At 42.9% G+C, this 15,570-nt stretch overlaps 1 long non-coding RNA gene across 7 annotated transcripts in view; it reads right to left on the reverse strand.

The window, feature by feature from the left end:
• The window catches only part of LOC120850036, a 75,019-nt gene that overhangs the window by 35,478 nt on the left and 23,971 nt on the right, over positions 1-15,570 (reverse strand). For 3 of the 7 annotated variants that reach the window (XR_005718055.3, XR_006078131.1, XR_005718051.3), the window contains one exon: positions 2,490-2,571. The exons of 2 other annotated variants lie outside the window; for them this stretch is intronic. This is a non-coding gene — a long non-coding RNA (uncharacterized LOC120850036). Of the gene's footprint in view, positions 1-2,489; positions 2,572-3,040; positions 3,123-7,621; positions 7,680-15,570 lie in introns of all 7 variants that reach the window. 2 more of the 7 variants (XR_005718052.3, XR_005718054.3) reach the window with 2 other exon arrangements.

Below are 15,570 nucleotides of genomic sequence, written 5' to 3' on the forward strand. Positions count from 1 at the left end.
ATTATGTGAAGTGTTTATCGACCCGTTTTCAAGTTGACTTTCCAGTCTCAGTGTGTGTTAGCCCTAACCAGGGAAGGTATGCAGATGTGGGGCTCACGCACAGCTCACGTCCATCTTCCCATTGGTTTTTATTTCAGCGTGCTTATTCGTATGCAGTTATTTGCGCATATCTGTAACGTATTGCTATTTACAACCTTGTTTATCTTAGAGCGCAGCTCTTAGGCACCCGCTTCCGGCTTGAGTGGAGTCGGCGTAACCGCACGGTGCATTATGGAACACTACCCATGATGCAATGCGCAGGGAGGAGGATGAGGGGGAGGGAAGGAAGGAGGAGGGGGAAGAGAAGGAAGGAGGGGAGGAGAGAGGAGCTTGAAGGATGAGGTGAGGTGGAGGTGAAGGAAGATGAGGAGGAGGGGAGGAGTAGCAGGGAGGATGAGTGGGTGAGGAGGAGCAGGTAAAGGGGGTATACCCTCCCCTCAGTACCCTTCCCTCGTCTTCTTTAAGAGCTGTGCTCTAATTCGGCGTTACAGGGTGTTGTAAACGTCAGATTCTTACTTTCAACGCATTTCCTTTTTCCAATCAGCGCGTTGAATAGCGGCAGTGCACGATCTCGGCGATCAGCCGATTGTAGCCCCATTCTTCCGTTGTCATTAAATTGCGGTGAACAACGCATTTAAACAATAATGCAACGAAAAGGCTATTTTTTTTTTTTTTAGTGTTAGGACAATTTTTAAGAGAAGTTTCTTTGTCTCCCGAGTAAAATCTTAGCTTCGGAAAACTGTGTCGTTCTACAGTCGAAACTTATCTGGTGACCGCACTTTGTAGCGGCGACAAGAAATCATAACGACTAAGATGCGAGATTTGCTCAGCACTGTATTAGGGCAGGCTGTGGCGGGTAGTGCGAAGAGATGACTGTTCTCATAGACACAATGTGATGACCTAGTGTGAGTTTTCATACTTCAAAGACCGCCACCGCCTTACGTTCAACTAGGGAGACAGGCAGTGTACTGTGCCACAGCTCACACGCCATGCCCCTCTGGGTAAGATGTTACAACATGTTCTGCAGTACCGTAGAAGCTAATAATCGTTCAGTAATTGTATTTGCACTTCGATATATTTAAATTGTTGTCAAAATTGAATACAATATTTACTTTTATTTTTGGGGTGCACTTTGTTGCAATGCACATAAGTTGTGTTGTGAAGTAGGCATCATGAAAATACCCAGTATTTCTGTTTTCTGGCTGCACTTGGAAATTTTTTATACAAATATGTATGGTTAAATTATCCTTGGCAAGCAATTGGACCCCAGCCCTAGACTCAAGCCTTGCTTATTCCAGCATCTGCTCATCTATTTTCTTAAGGAAATAATTCAGGTACTAACAAAAACATGAAATGGTTATGAAGGCTGATCGGGAATCTGAATGGTTTATTTTGGAAAATCATGTAGGTCATAAATGACCTAAGCTTAATGTGATAATCCTAGTGTTGGTTTTCATGATTGAGATCTGAGGCAGAGCAGGTGAAATAGAAAAGAAACTTTGTACAATGTCTAGGTCTAAGGCACAGCTTGTATTTGTTTGCTAAAAGACAGAACTAACAGACACTTAGAAAAACCCTCAACACCTAGGCATAGAAATTAGAACAGCATAATAGAACCAGAGGAATGAAATGCACGACTGCCACAGAAAGATGGAACTTTACCAATCTGGGGAAACTTTACGTAACACTGACTAGTTAAAATAAGTGAGAAACCAGACCGTAATGCAGCTTGCTTTTTGAACTAACCTAAAATTAACTATCTTCAATTTTATGAGCTAACAAAATAATGACTGATGCAGCACAAAGAAAGTCAGAAGGTCAAGTTACAAGGTTACATGTAAAGACCCCAAGTTAGCAGTCATGCTGCATATGGTAAGTTTTCTTTCTGCAGTGGAGACACAAACAGTCTAATTTCATAGCTGACTGATTCATCACTCTCTGAAGGCTAACAACCCATTTAATTTTGACTTTTATGACCATAATAAGGTCAAAGTAGGAAAGTTTTAACCTACACAAAGATATACCAGGTGTTTCTTTCAAAACTTAACAGATTTGTTTAAAAAGCCGTGAAAGTTACACTTATGCGGTTTGTGCAGATGAGTTATACAGCCAGGGGGATAGAGTATTGGGGCTAATTGTAACGATCAGTCAGCTAATTATTTAAAATTCGTTAATTAACTTTTTAAATAATTAAAAATCGACACATAGTTCCAATTAGAAACTTGCTAAGCGCCATTGAAAACCACTAAATCAACTCTTTTTAGAACATAAAGCATGGGCAGCATTTTACGTCGTTCTAATGAAGCGCTCAATTTGGATGTGTTTCTAGGTTTCGCTTACTTATCCGAGCACATCTTTGCGCCCGCAATCCTGTCCCCTCCCCCTCCCCTCCCCTCCCTCCTCCTCCTCCTCCTCCTGTAGTCGCGGCGCAAAGCCACTCCCTCGCTTACCTTGTAGCATAGAGGGAAGTTGGGCGCAACTGTGTTGCACATCTCAGCCACTGTCGAGCAGGACCGTGGGAGCAGAGATGCACTGCAATAACAAATCGAAACCTAGAAACGCGTCCACATTGAGCGTTTTCATGGAACGCTGTAATATACAGCCCCTGCGTTATATCTTTCGAAAAAGAGTTGATATAGTGGCCTTAGGTGACGCTGAACAAGTTTCTAATTGGAACCACATGTCTATTTTCATTTATTAAAAAGTTAATTAACGAATTTTACTTAATTAGCCAACTGATCGTTACAATTAGCCCCCTATACTATGTTCCCTTGGCCGTATACCTCACCTGCGCAAAACCGCTTTAATGTAACTTTCATTTTTTAAAACAAAGCCACAAAGAGTGTCTTGGTGTAAATGCTATATGTATACCGTTACTAAGATTGGCTCATGAAGTAAACTAAACAATGAATAAGTATGGTTGGAGCCAGAACGCAGACGTTACGAAGGATCCATGTCGTACGAGGGTGATTAAAAACTTATTTCACTTTGGTCAACTTACACCTTCTGTTGGCTGCACAGTCTTATCGGCACTTTTCATACAAGGTTGCTGTATCTCCAGTCACTGCTGTGCAGGCTTGAATCTGTTAAATCAGTTCAGTTGGGACTGAGGTGCTAGGAAGAATGGCTGTCCCATGCTTAATTTGTACAAGTGAATCAGTCATCGTTCTCGTGATATGAAGGGGTGTCCAGTAATTCCATATATATGAATATACCGATATCCATAAAAAAAACTTTGTGCACAGTATTATGGAAATGTAAATGTTTTCTCGCAAAGAAATGCGTTTGAATGGATACAGAAGTTCTATGAAGAATGCACGAGTGGCAGTCATAAAGGAGCCAATGCCCATCCATTTCGACGACTGAGAATGACGTTGAGACACATCCGCGAGAGGTGTTGAGACACTTCTGCAAGGCAATGAGGGATCTCCAGAGAAAACTCAAATGCTGAAGATAATCAGAGTATTGTCATCGTCCCCATATCATAGTCAATCATTGGTCTTGAATGGTGCTATTATATTCAAGTTCTCTATTTTGTGACCACACTTGCCTCCAGATGGCTCCAACGTACTGAGAACTACCCCGGGATAGTCATCGGCCTCCGATTGAAGTCAATAATTGGTCTTGAATGGTGCTATGACAACAAAGTTTCCTTTCTGGTGAGCCAACTTGCCTCCAGACATCTCTGCAATGATGAAAACTACCTCGGAATGGTCGTAGTCCTCCTATTGTAGCCAATAATTGGTCTTAGACGGTGCTATGACAACGAAGTTTCCTTTCCGGTGAGCCAACCTGCCTCCAGATGTCTCTGAAATTATGAAAACTACCTCGGAATGGTCGTCGTCCTTCAATTGTAGACAATAATTGATCTTAGATGGTGCTATGACAACAAAGTTCCCTTTCCGGTGAGCCAACCTGCCTCCAGACGTCTCTGAAATGATGAAAACAACCTCGGAATGGTCGTCGTCCTCCAATTGTAGCCAATAATTGGTCTTGAACGGTGTTATGACAACGAATTTTGCTATCTGGTGAGCCAACTTGCCTCCAGACGTCTCTAAAGTGCTGAAAACTACCACTGGATGGTCGCTGTCCCTAAAGTGTAAACTGAACTTTGAAAAAAAAATGTGGTCGTTAAAATTATTAAAAATCATTTGACAATTTTGTAATCCTGACATGTTGCAAAGGGACAGATGCTTAAGGAACTATATCATGTAAAATTTACTGAAAGGACAGATATAAGGGCACTGCCATTCTGATTTCAAATGCAGCACTGATAATAGGCACATTCAAGTCCCACTAAGTTTGTGCTTAGGTCTTGCACTTAGGTGTTTGCTGCTCCAAAACAGTGTTTTGGAGCAGCAAATGTGGCCTTTGGAGCGGCCAAGATAGTGTGTTTTGGAGCAGCAAAAGTGGCTTTTGGAGCAGCGAAAACAGTGTTTCGGAGCAGAAAAAGTGACTTTTGGAGCACACATTCTTAGAAAAAAAAATATTTGTTTTAAATGCTGGACAAACGAAGGGCACTTTGTGTTGTGTTGTGATGCGACGTGTTTGGGCGGAATTCGCTGCTTGTGTTTTTGCTGCTGAGACATCCCACAAGTATACAGTGCTGTAAGCGTTGCCAAGCAATTCTGAAAAAAAAAACAAAAAAAACACTTGCTTTCGTTTTACTGGTTTTCAACGTGGCAGATCTTCATAAAAAGTAAGCAAACGCAAGACATTAGATTGCAAGCGTCCTGGATGGTGCCTCTCGTGCAATCATGTTCACATGCACGTGAGGGCAACTTCGGCAGGCTTGCACCTAGACGTGCTTCGTCGCATGAGCAGAGACAACGGCTGTTCGACCGAAACCGAAACCATGCCACTCCGCTTTGTCGCCAACTGGTTCCCAAAATAATATACATGTACAAAATGTAACTGTCCAGCATACGACAAACAGTCCAGCGGTGCGTGCTTGCCAGGCCGGTGGGCGAGGTACAAGCTAAACACACAAAAAAAAAGGACCTGAGCGTATCGATGCAAGACATTGCGAGCCAGGGTCAAGAAGTTTTTGGAGCGCTTTGTGCAACGACTGAACTCGAGACAAACAAGCGTGCTGTGCAGGTTCAGCGTGCAGGCATTGCCTTCTTTGCTTTAGGTCACTTCTCATCATCAACATTCTTTCGCGGCAGATTTTTCACGTACCGGGGTCCCTCTCGGGAGAAAGCCCACCGAGAGAAACCTAGGTAATTATTATTTCGACACAGCAGTCATTGAGTTAAAGAGGGATTTTTATAGCAGCGTATGATTTAAACAAGAGCAGGAATGTCGATGCGTTTCAGTTTAGAAAGCATTATATCTGCAGCAAAGTGGGGACGGCAACACACGACGTCGCGCGACGAGAGTTACTTTGTGAGCTTTGTGAGCACAAAGTAACTCTTGCCACGTAAAAACGTGGTTTTGTTTCACAGCATGACGGCAAGTCTGGAACCCGACACACTAACGTCGGAGTGTCCGCGCACACGGCCGCGTCTATCACTAAAATATTAAAAAAAAAAAAAAAAGACGCGAGATGAGATTCTTGAGACGACGAGAGTGCGAAACGCGAGACGGCGGGAAAAATCATGCAAGACTGCATAGATGATTGATGCAGGGTACTTTGTGTCGGGCAGCGTCTTGTGCCACCTAGCCAACGCATGCTCAATTACGGTTCTCAGTTTAGTTTTGTTTTTGAAAGGCGACCAAGATTGGTCCTTTTGCGCAGGTTTGGCACAGATTAGCCATATTCAGGGGTGGAAGCGGGCTAGAGCCTTTTGTAGCAGGGCTGGGAGCAGCAAAAGTCCCAATTTGGAGCAGTTTTGGAGCAGTAAAACGCTCGCTTTAGAGCAGCTCGGGAGCAGCAAAAATAAGTTTTGTAGCCGTAGAAGTAGGTTTTGGAGCAGGTCACGGAGGTCAAACAGGTGACTAAAAGTGATTTGTTGTTGCTAAATGTGAAAATGAAGCAAAAATATATGCATGCACATCCCAGAATAATTTTCAAGCAACATACATACACATTTTTCTATTTCTATTGCATTGAAATATGGAATATTGGCAATTTATGCAAAGGAAAGGCTTTGAGAACCATTCCGGCAGCAGGCAGAGTCATGATAGACTTTATATGGGAGGCCCCGACAATAAAAGCCTAACTTGAGCCACGCCAGTACAAAACCGTCTACTTAATAGACCAATTGTAAACATGTATCCAGAAAACTAAACCACTGCAAGGTGTCAGATAAACTACCTTCGCTGACTACAGCTTTTGTTTAATAAAGAATACACATGCTCAATCACTACCTAAAAAGCCCTCCCTATTGGAAAACCCCAATATAAACAGCGTATTATGGATATTGGTAAACAATATCTTTTTATTGTATTGCAATACAATATAGACAGTGTATTGGAAAACATTACATTTATTGTATTGTATTACAATAAGGATTTGTTATGGGATTCCAATATCCATAATACGCTGAAAATATTGGAATCCAATACCGTATAAACCCTTATTGGATCCCCATGTGTCGTATGGGGATCCAATAAGGGTTTACGATTCCAATATACTCAGCGTATTATGGATATTGGAATCCAATATATTATATCGGCTACCAATAAAACTATATGCGAGTTGGAATATCACGTTCAGCACGACATTTCTTTGCAACGCAGTCTCTTCTTGTGTGTATTTCTGAGTGATAAAAGAAAAAGTGTTGTTGTTGTCAAATGATAAATAAAGAAGCAAAACACTGGGCTTATCCATACCAAATATATTTAACATATTCCTGAACTGGAGGATCTGGCATTTACTGCAAAAGAAAGTTAATTGTTTAGGACCCTCATTCAAAAACTTGCTGTTTGAAAACAGAATGTGAAATCCTCACCTTTTAATGAAAGCAGCACCTGCTAGCTGTAGCCATATAGAAACTGCAAAATAAAAATTTGTGATTAGTTCGCAATAAGTAGCAATCCTTCACTAAGCTGGATAGATTCAAAATTATGTCTGCGTTTGATTGTGAAAAAATAAGCTTCCATTCCACTGCCACGGATCATTCTGAGCTCCGTCAATTAAATAAACCTATCGGCTCGTCTGGCTTTACAGTTCCTGCTTTGCACCTAACCACGGTGAAAGATACACTCTTTAGGTGAGGACACGCCGGGGCTGAACGCGCGGCACGAGGAATCAAATAGTGTTCGTTCGACGGGCATCCGAAAGACTGCATCATTCGACTGCCACCGTGCCCGCGACTGACAGTGTCACCGGCGGCCAAACGGCGGAACTGTGTGACAGCAAAAAATCATTATCTCGTTGTCATGACACCCCGGTACACCATGGTCTTTCTGCACGTGTGACAACCTCGCTGGAGCTCTGCGCGTGTGGTACATAAGGCGGCACGAGCCGTCTTGAACGTGCCCACGGGTCGACGAGTCACCTGCTGGCGTTGCTTGAAACCAAAGTGAGAGAGTGTGAAGGGCGAACTTCATCGGGCCGTGGCCAAGAGCGCGCTGTCCTCACCTGAAGAGTATTATCTTACACCGTGCACCTAATTAAAGTATCTGGAATGCTCACCTTTGAGGAAAAACGAACTGGTGCTTGCTTGCTTGTAGGCCGTGGAAACTGGGACAAACTGGGAGAGAGATTTGCGATTAGTTGCGTTCAAGTAGCAATTACATTGAGTAGCCCCGTAAAGTACACTAAGTCGATAGGATGGAAGCTTGGGCGAGTTGGTGAACCATACTTGCCGGTGACAGCGCAGCAAAATTAATCTCAGACCAGACACTCAGGAAGACAAGCACACGCGCTGAACTTACAACTCTTGTGTATTCGACTGCTTCATTTTTCTCTTCAACGTCTGGGTTGACTTTTCAGAACGTGATAAGTAGAAGAAGTAGCACGAAATACAAAGGAAAATTCTAAAGAGAATGCAAAAGAACAGTAAAAGAGAAGACAAATGAAGAAACGGAAAAAATATCTAAACGAAACACTTTTCCAAATTGTCCCTCTCCCTCATCGCTATCATTTAGATAGAAATTGGAGCTCTTTGGTCGACAGCGCTATAGAAGGACTACTTACAGACTTGTCCTTCAGCTGTGCTATCCTTTCCGCTTCCATTATTTCTCTAGTCAATGCGTCTCTACTCCTACCTATTACAGAACAATTTTCAAAATGTGCTATACAGCCACAATCGCGACAATGGATTCCCAAGTGTCCAGCTACGACTCGGTGGGTGTTATAAAAATGCTCTCTTAAGCGATCATTCAAACACCTTCCAGTCTAGCGTACATACTCTCTACCACATGAGAGTGGGACAGAATATACGACTCCTTCAGTACAATTTACAAAGCTCTTTTGGTGCTTTTTCAAACAACCAACTTCCCGGTGTGCCGTCATTTACCTTCCTGCACAGGCTTAGAAGCTTATTTGGTGCTGAAAAAGCAACATTAATGTTAATGCAGTTACCTATCTTTTTTAGACCGTGCTAAACTTTATGTATATATGGAACAATGGCCATCCTTTTCTTTTCTGTATTGCGTTTAGGTCGTTCACCCCATCTTATTCTCTTTAATAAATCCTCTGCAACGGCTGTAAGTAATGCACTAGGATATCCTGTTGACTTTAACCTGGCGATTTGAGCATCAAAGCTAACCTTAAGTGAATGAATACAAGACTTATTAAGCACACTGGTGAGACATAATTTAACAATGCCTCGCTTAACAAGCTTGGAGTGTGCTGACTGAAAATTAAGAGGTTTCTTCCCTCTCGGTTTGTATGACCAACATACATGATGCTCCGAAAAAATTAATCTGAGGTCCAAGAACTGGAAGGAACCTTCTGTGGAGAGCTCATGAGTGATTTCTGGTGGATCTATACAGGATTTACAACAGGAAAGAACATTAGAGACTAATATTTGAAAGTCCTTAGCTGCACAATCTAGCACAATCAAAAAATTATCTACAAAGCGAAACACCTTCACAACAGAAGAAGCATCTAAGCTACGTGAAAGGATCCGGCCCCGATGCGCGAGGTAAAGGTTACTCAAAACTGGTACTATGCATGAACCAATGCATACCCCTGCTTTTTGGAGAAAGGTGTTACCCTCCCAACATGCAAACATAGATTTAAAATATACGGTGAGCAGTTCAAGGAAACCACCTTGCAAAAATCCTGACGCGGTCTGAAAAGCAATAAGTCATGTATTCATTCAACTAAGGTTAGCTTTGATGCTCAAATCGCCAGGTTGAAGTCAACAGGATATCCTAGTGCATTACTTACAGCCGTGGCAGAGGATTTATTAAAGAGAATAAGATGGGGTGAACGACCTAAACGCAATACAGAAAAGAAAAGGACGGCCGTTGTTCCATATATACATAAAGTTTCGCACGGTCTAAAAAAGATAGGTAACTGCATTAACATTAATGTTGCTTTTTCAGCACCAAATAAGCTTCTAAGCCTGTGCCGGAAGGTAAACGGATCGGCACACCGGGAAGTTGGTAGTTCGAAAAAGCACCAAAAGAGCTTTGTAAATTGTACTGAGGGAGTTGTATATTTTGTCCCACTCTCATGTGTTAGAGAGTATGTAGGCCAGACTGGAACGTGTTTGAATGATCGTTTAAGAGAGCATTTTTATAACACCCACCGAGTCGTAGCTGGACACTTGGGAATCCATTGTCGCGATTGTGGCTGTATAGCACATTTTGAAAATTGTTCTGTAATAGGTAGGAGTAGAGACGCATTGACTAGAGAAATAATGGAAGCGGAAAGGATAGCACAGCTGAAGGACAAGTGTGTAAGTAGTCCTTCTATAGCACTGTCGACCAAAGAGCAGCAATTTCTATCTAAATGATAGCGATGAGGGAGAGGGACGATTTGTAAATGTGTTTCGTATAGATATTTCTTCCGTTTCTTTATTTGTCTTCTCTTTTACTGTTCTTTTGCCTTCTCTTTAGAATTTTCCTTTGTATTTCGTGCTACTTCTTCTACTTATCACGTTCTGAAAAGTCAACCCAGACGCTGAAGAGAAAAATGAAGCAGTCGAATACACAAGAGTTGTAAGTTCAGCGCGTGTGCTTGTCTTCCTGAGTGTCTGGTGTGAGTTCGATTTTTTCTGCGCTGTCACGTTCAAGTACACTAAGTCGGAAAGATTTAAAAAATTACATGCGCGGGACATAGATAACCTCTTGCGACGTAACTAGGCATACGTCAATAGCGCTCGCGTGTATTACAGAAAAATAAGCTTCAATGAAGGAGCCCCCAATCGTTCTGAGCTTCGTCAATTAAAAATGCTGTACCGGTCGTCTGGCTTCAGTATTCCTGCTTCGGGAATCTGGGATTCTCACCTCTGAGGAAAAGCAAACTGGGACCTGCTGGCTCTTAGGCCTTGGAAACTGCCAGAAAGATTTGCGATTAGTTGCGTCCAAGTACCAATTTCTTTGACCAGCCACCTACAGCACACTAAGCCGGATAAAATCAAAATTACATGTGCGTGACATAATATGCCTCTTGTGACAAAACTTGGCACATGTTTTGTCGCCTACAGCAACACTGAAGCCAGACAGACAAGCGATACGGCATATTTAATTGACGGAGCTCAGAACGACTGGGGACGCTTTCACTGAAGCTTGTTTTGCTGCAATACAAGCGTGTATTGCAGCAAAACAAGCTTCAGTGAAAGCGTCCCCAGTCGTTCTGGGCTCCGTCAATTAAATATGCCGTACCGCTTGTCTGGCTTCAGTATTGCTGCTTCAGAGCAATCCAGAAAATCTAGAATCCTCACCTTTGAACAAGAATGAACTGGCGCCTGCAGGCTTGTGGGCCGTGGAAACTGCAAGAGATTTGCGATTAGTTACGTTTAAGTAACAATTTTTTTGAGTAGCCAACTACAGCACACTCAAAATTATATGCACTGGACATAGATGCCTCATGCGACGAACTTCCTTCATCCTTGTTTTCTGTTAACTCTGCCCACCTTCACCACCCGCCTCCAATTTCTGTGCTACTTTTTAAATCTCGATTCCCTGGTTCCCAAAGGCCATGCCATGGCTTGTGCCACTCACAGGTCTGTCAGCTCTGCAACCGGCGCCATTGTGGCAAAGACGCCAAAGCACCTGGCGCTTATGTGCTCTTTTAATATTTTGAGCATGGCTCAAAACAGGTGTATGGGTGTCTGGTATGCCCTTTGCTTATTTGCGGATCGTTTCGAATCAGAGGGTAGGCGCTTCTGCGATCTGAGCGCATGCTCGGTTTTTTACAATAGTTGAAATTGAACTCTGCAGGAATTTTCAATCATAACAAACAGAATGTGCATGCCAAAAGGCATAGCAAATGAAACATCCACCGTCTATCTATTTTCGGTTCTTGTCCGCAAGAAGCTGTCGTATATGTAGCCTTCCTTGCTTAAGCCACTCATCCCTAATGTCCCGGTTGGGTCTCGTCCTGATGAATTGTCGGTGGAGACCTGAGGTGCAGTCAACATCAGATTAGACCTTTTGAGACAGAACCATATACTTGCTGGAAGGAAGTACACCCAAACGAATTTTAGACATGTCATTTATAGTGAGTTTTAAAATGAGAGGCCTGATGTAAAATGAGACGTCAATACTGATGCACCAATTTTGCGAACCTAAAATTTTGAAGGCCTTGTCCCCCTAAGGCACATGAATCCCGGCATGTGGATGAAATTTTTACCTTAAGATCCTGACTCAATGCCCATCCCCGAATATTTGACCACCACACTTTTAGAAAAAGATAACTGTTTAGAAAACACCGAGTCATCGACCACCCCTACAAAAGCCTGAACCAAGCCTACTAGTACCGTGGCTTGTTTGCTCCGTGCCGCCTTGAGTTAATTCGGGCTGACAATTTTTTTTTCAAATGGAACCCACATTCTTAGTTTCGGTTTCACTTGTAGAGGCAGGTGGATACTTTTGTAAAGCTTCCTCCCTATGCGCTTCCGAGTCAACATTTTTGCAATGGCCAACCCCCGGGCTTTGATTTTTGCGCTCCTTGACAAATGCTGGAACTCATATAGCAGTGATGTGATTGGCCTAAGCCGTTTTGGAGCACCTTTCGGAGCAGCCAAAACAGTGTTTTGGAGCAGCAAAAGTAGCTTTTAAAGCAGATATTCTAATAAAAATAAAAATATTTGTTTTAAATGCTGGACACGCGAAGGGAATCTTGCTCGTCGAAATAAACCAATTATGGTCAAGTTTGGCCACCTGGGAGTCTTTCAAGATGTAACTGAAATGCCAATGACATGACACATTTCTTTTTGGTTTTCGAAACATTCTGCAAAGCTGGAGCAAGCTTTGCTTTAGCTTAGGGTAGTATTGAATGTCCAATTTTAATGTCCCCAAAGAGACATTGCGACATCCCACAAGTGTACAGTGCTGTAGGCATTGCCAAGCAATTCCGAAAAACCGCTTGCCACCGTTTTACTGATTGCTGACGTGCCAGATTTTCGTCAAAAGTAATTAAATGTAAAACACTAAATTGCAAGCGTCCCGGCTGGTGCCTCTGTCGTGCAATTATGTTCGCATCGTTGGTTTGCATGCACGTGAGGGCAACTCCGGCAGGCTTCCAGGTGCATGTGCTTTGTCGCGCGAGCGAAACGGCTGTTTAATCGAAACCGAAAGCATGCCTCTCCGCTCCGTCCCAACTGGTTGCCAAAAATCTATGCAAAATGTAACTGCCCAGCATGCGACAAAAAAAGAGTCCAGCGCCGCGTGCTTGCAAGGCCGGCAGGCGAGGTACGAGCTAAACACAGAAAAAAAGAACCTGAGCGCATTGATACAAGACATCGCGAGCCAGGGTCGCTTTGTGCAACGACTGAACTCGAGACAAACAAGCGTTCTCTGCGGGTTCAGCGTGCGGACATTCCCTTCCTTGCTTTAGCTCACTTCAACTTTTCTTCAGAACACATTTTGCACGTACCGGGGTCCCTCTCGAAAGAAAGCCCACCAAGAGAAACCTAGGTAATCAATACTTCGACACAGCAGTCTTTGAGTTAGAGAGGGATTTTTGTAGCAGCGTATGTTTTAAACAAGAACATGAATGTTGATGAACATGCGGCGGTCCTTATGTTTCAGTTTAGGAAGCTCCATATCTGCAATGTCGTGTGGCCGTTGATTTCAGGAGCGACAGCTTCAGCTCAAAAAGCAACTCCCGCCGCGCCAAAACATAGTTTCGTTTCACAGCGCCACGTCATGGCTGGTACCCAGCACGCTAGCGTTGCAGCACACACACACGCCAACATCTATCGTTAAAAAAAAAAATCGCGAGACGAGATTATTGCTTACGAGATGACGAGAGCATGAAAGAAGAGACGGCATGGCGGGAAAAGACCATTAAAAAAAACCATGGACGATTGATGCAGGATATTTTGTGTCGGGCGGCCGTTTGCGCCGCCTAGCTCATGCATGCTCAGTTACGGTACTTAGTTTAGTTTCGGTTTTGAAAGGCGACCAAAATTGGCCCTTTGGCGCAGGCTCGGCGCAGATTACCCATATTTCGACAAAATGTAGCAGGGTTAGCCCCTTGGTGCAGTTTGGCGCAATTGGCGCAGCCATCACATATATAGGCGGGCAATAGCTCGCCTTGAAAATACTTGCTCTTGGTGGCCGAGAACAAACTCGTGTTTCTGATTGGCAGCCATTTGCTGCGAAGGATACCTGCACATGTCCTAAAGAACCCAGTCTTAGTCTAATACAGATGCTTTGGCCAGACAGAGACACAAAAGCCTGACACAAGACCACTATAAAGACCGGAAATGGAGTGTCTGTGAGGAATAAAACACACAACCCAGATAGGCATCAATCACTCACCTTGAAAACACTTGCGATGAGCGGCAAAGAGCAAACTTCTGGCCTTGATTGGCTGGTGCTTGCCACCAAGACCTGCATGTATAAGAAAGAACCCGGTCTTAATTAAACTTGGGTGTTTTTGCAGAAGGGAGACAAAAAATACTAATGCAAGACCACTACACATAGGAAATGCCATCCAAGGAGAATGAAACACTAAACGCAGTGTGTTAGTGTTGACTGTTTTTTCCCCCCCGAGTCACCCGTTTTCTCGGACGAGCCCCTGGGCTCGGTCCTTGGGCCACTTTTGTTTTTAATTTTTATTAACGATTCAAAGATACACCACCCCAATGTACAAAGCCGATTTTTTGCTGACGATTGTGTTTTATTTGCCAAGGTAAACAACCCGTCTGATCAAGAAGAATTAAATTAATGTCTATCTTTGGTTCATGCATTGTGCATAAAATGGAATATGGTTCTAAACTCTAAAAGGCGTGTTCAAATGGCCTTGACGCGGAAGAACAACCCTTTGTTTTTTTACATATTCTATCAAATGAGTACCACTCGATACTGCTAACCAATATCAATACCTCGGAGCTTTAATTACCTCTGATTTGTCATGGAGTGCACATTTTCAGTTCATAGCTCGTAAAGCAATGCGGAAGCTCTGGTTTTTAAGACGAAATATTAACCTGTGTTCACCTGAAACTAAACTGACTGCTTATAAAACCATCATAAGACCAATGCTAGAATATGCATGTATTGTATGGGACCCTCATACAAAGCTGTCAATCGATATGTTACAGACTGTGCAAAAAAAAAAAAAACATTGCAGTTTGTGTACAACCATTATGGTTTTATGTCATCAGTTTCAGATTTGTACCCAAGATCGGGATTGAGTGATTTGGCAACCCAGAGAAAAACGGACGGCTGAAGTTTCTTTATAATATGATATAGGGTAATTTGCGACTGCGTCTCTGTGATTACACTTCATTTAACGAAACAAGGCCCATGAGAGGCAAACACCAATTAACACTTGTCGAACCATTTTGTGGAACCACTTTGTTCAAAGCATCCTTTTTTCCTAGAACCACGTGTGAGTGGAATAAGCTTCTTGAAAGTGTTTTGATTTGAGATCATTAGATGCTTTTATTGAAGCACTACTCTCGCACTTTGTTGAGCAGTGGCGCTGTCTGCTTGTTTGTACTACTTCCGCTTGTCTTTGAATATTGTTTTTGTACACCTCCTGCCTGGGCGTTCCACAGAATGCTGGCAGTATCACCAAATAAATAAATAAATAAAATATAGGCAGGCAATAGCTCACCTTGAAAATACTTGCTCTTGGTGGCCGAGAACAAACTCGTGTTCATGATTGGCAGCCATTTGCTGCGAAGAATACCTGCACATATCCTAAAGAAACCAGTCTGAGTCTAACACAGATGCTTTGGCCGGTCAGAGACACAAAAGTCTGATACAAACCACAAAAACCAGGAAATAGTGTCTGCGAAAGATGGAAACAGACCCAGGTGGAAAGGCTCGTTCTGTTTCACCTTAGTCAAATAGTGTAGCTCATTTTGCTAAAACAATGCATATTTGCTAAAAAATGTATAATATATATTTTGCCCCATTTAGCAGAGTTTACTGCAAGGGTACCTGCACACCAGAATAAGTCAGACTTAGTTTTTTTTTCTTTTGATGAGCGACAACAGAATCCTAAACGGG

The sequence above is a fragment of the Ixodes scapularis genome, unplaced genomic scaffold (assembly GCF_016920785.2).
Source record: "Ixodes scapularis isolate PalLabHiFi unplaced genomic scaffold, ASM1692078v2 PGA_scaffold3__209_contigs__length_174095766, whole genome shotgun sequence".
NCBI lineage: Eukaryota > Metazoa > Arthropoda > Arachnida > Ixodida > Ixodidae > Ixodes > Ixodes scapularis.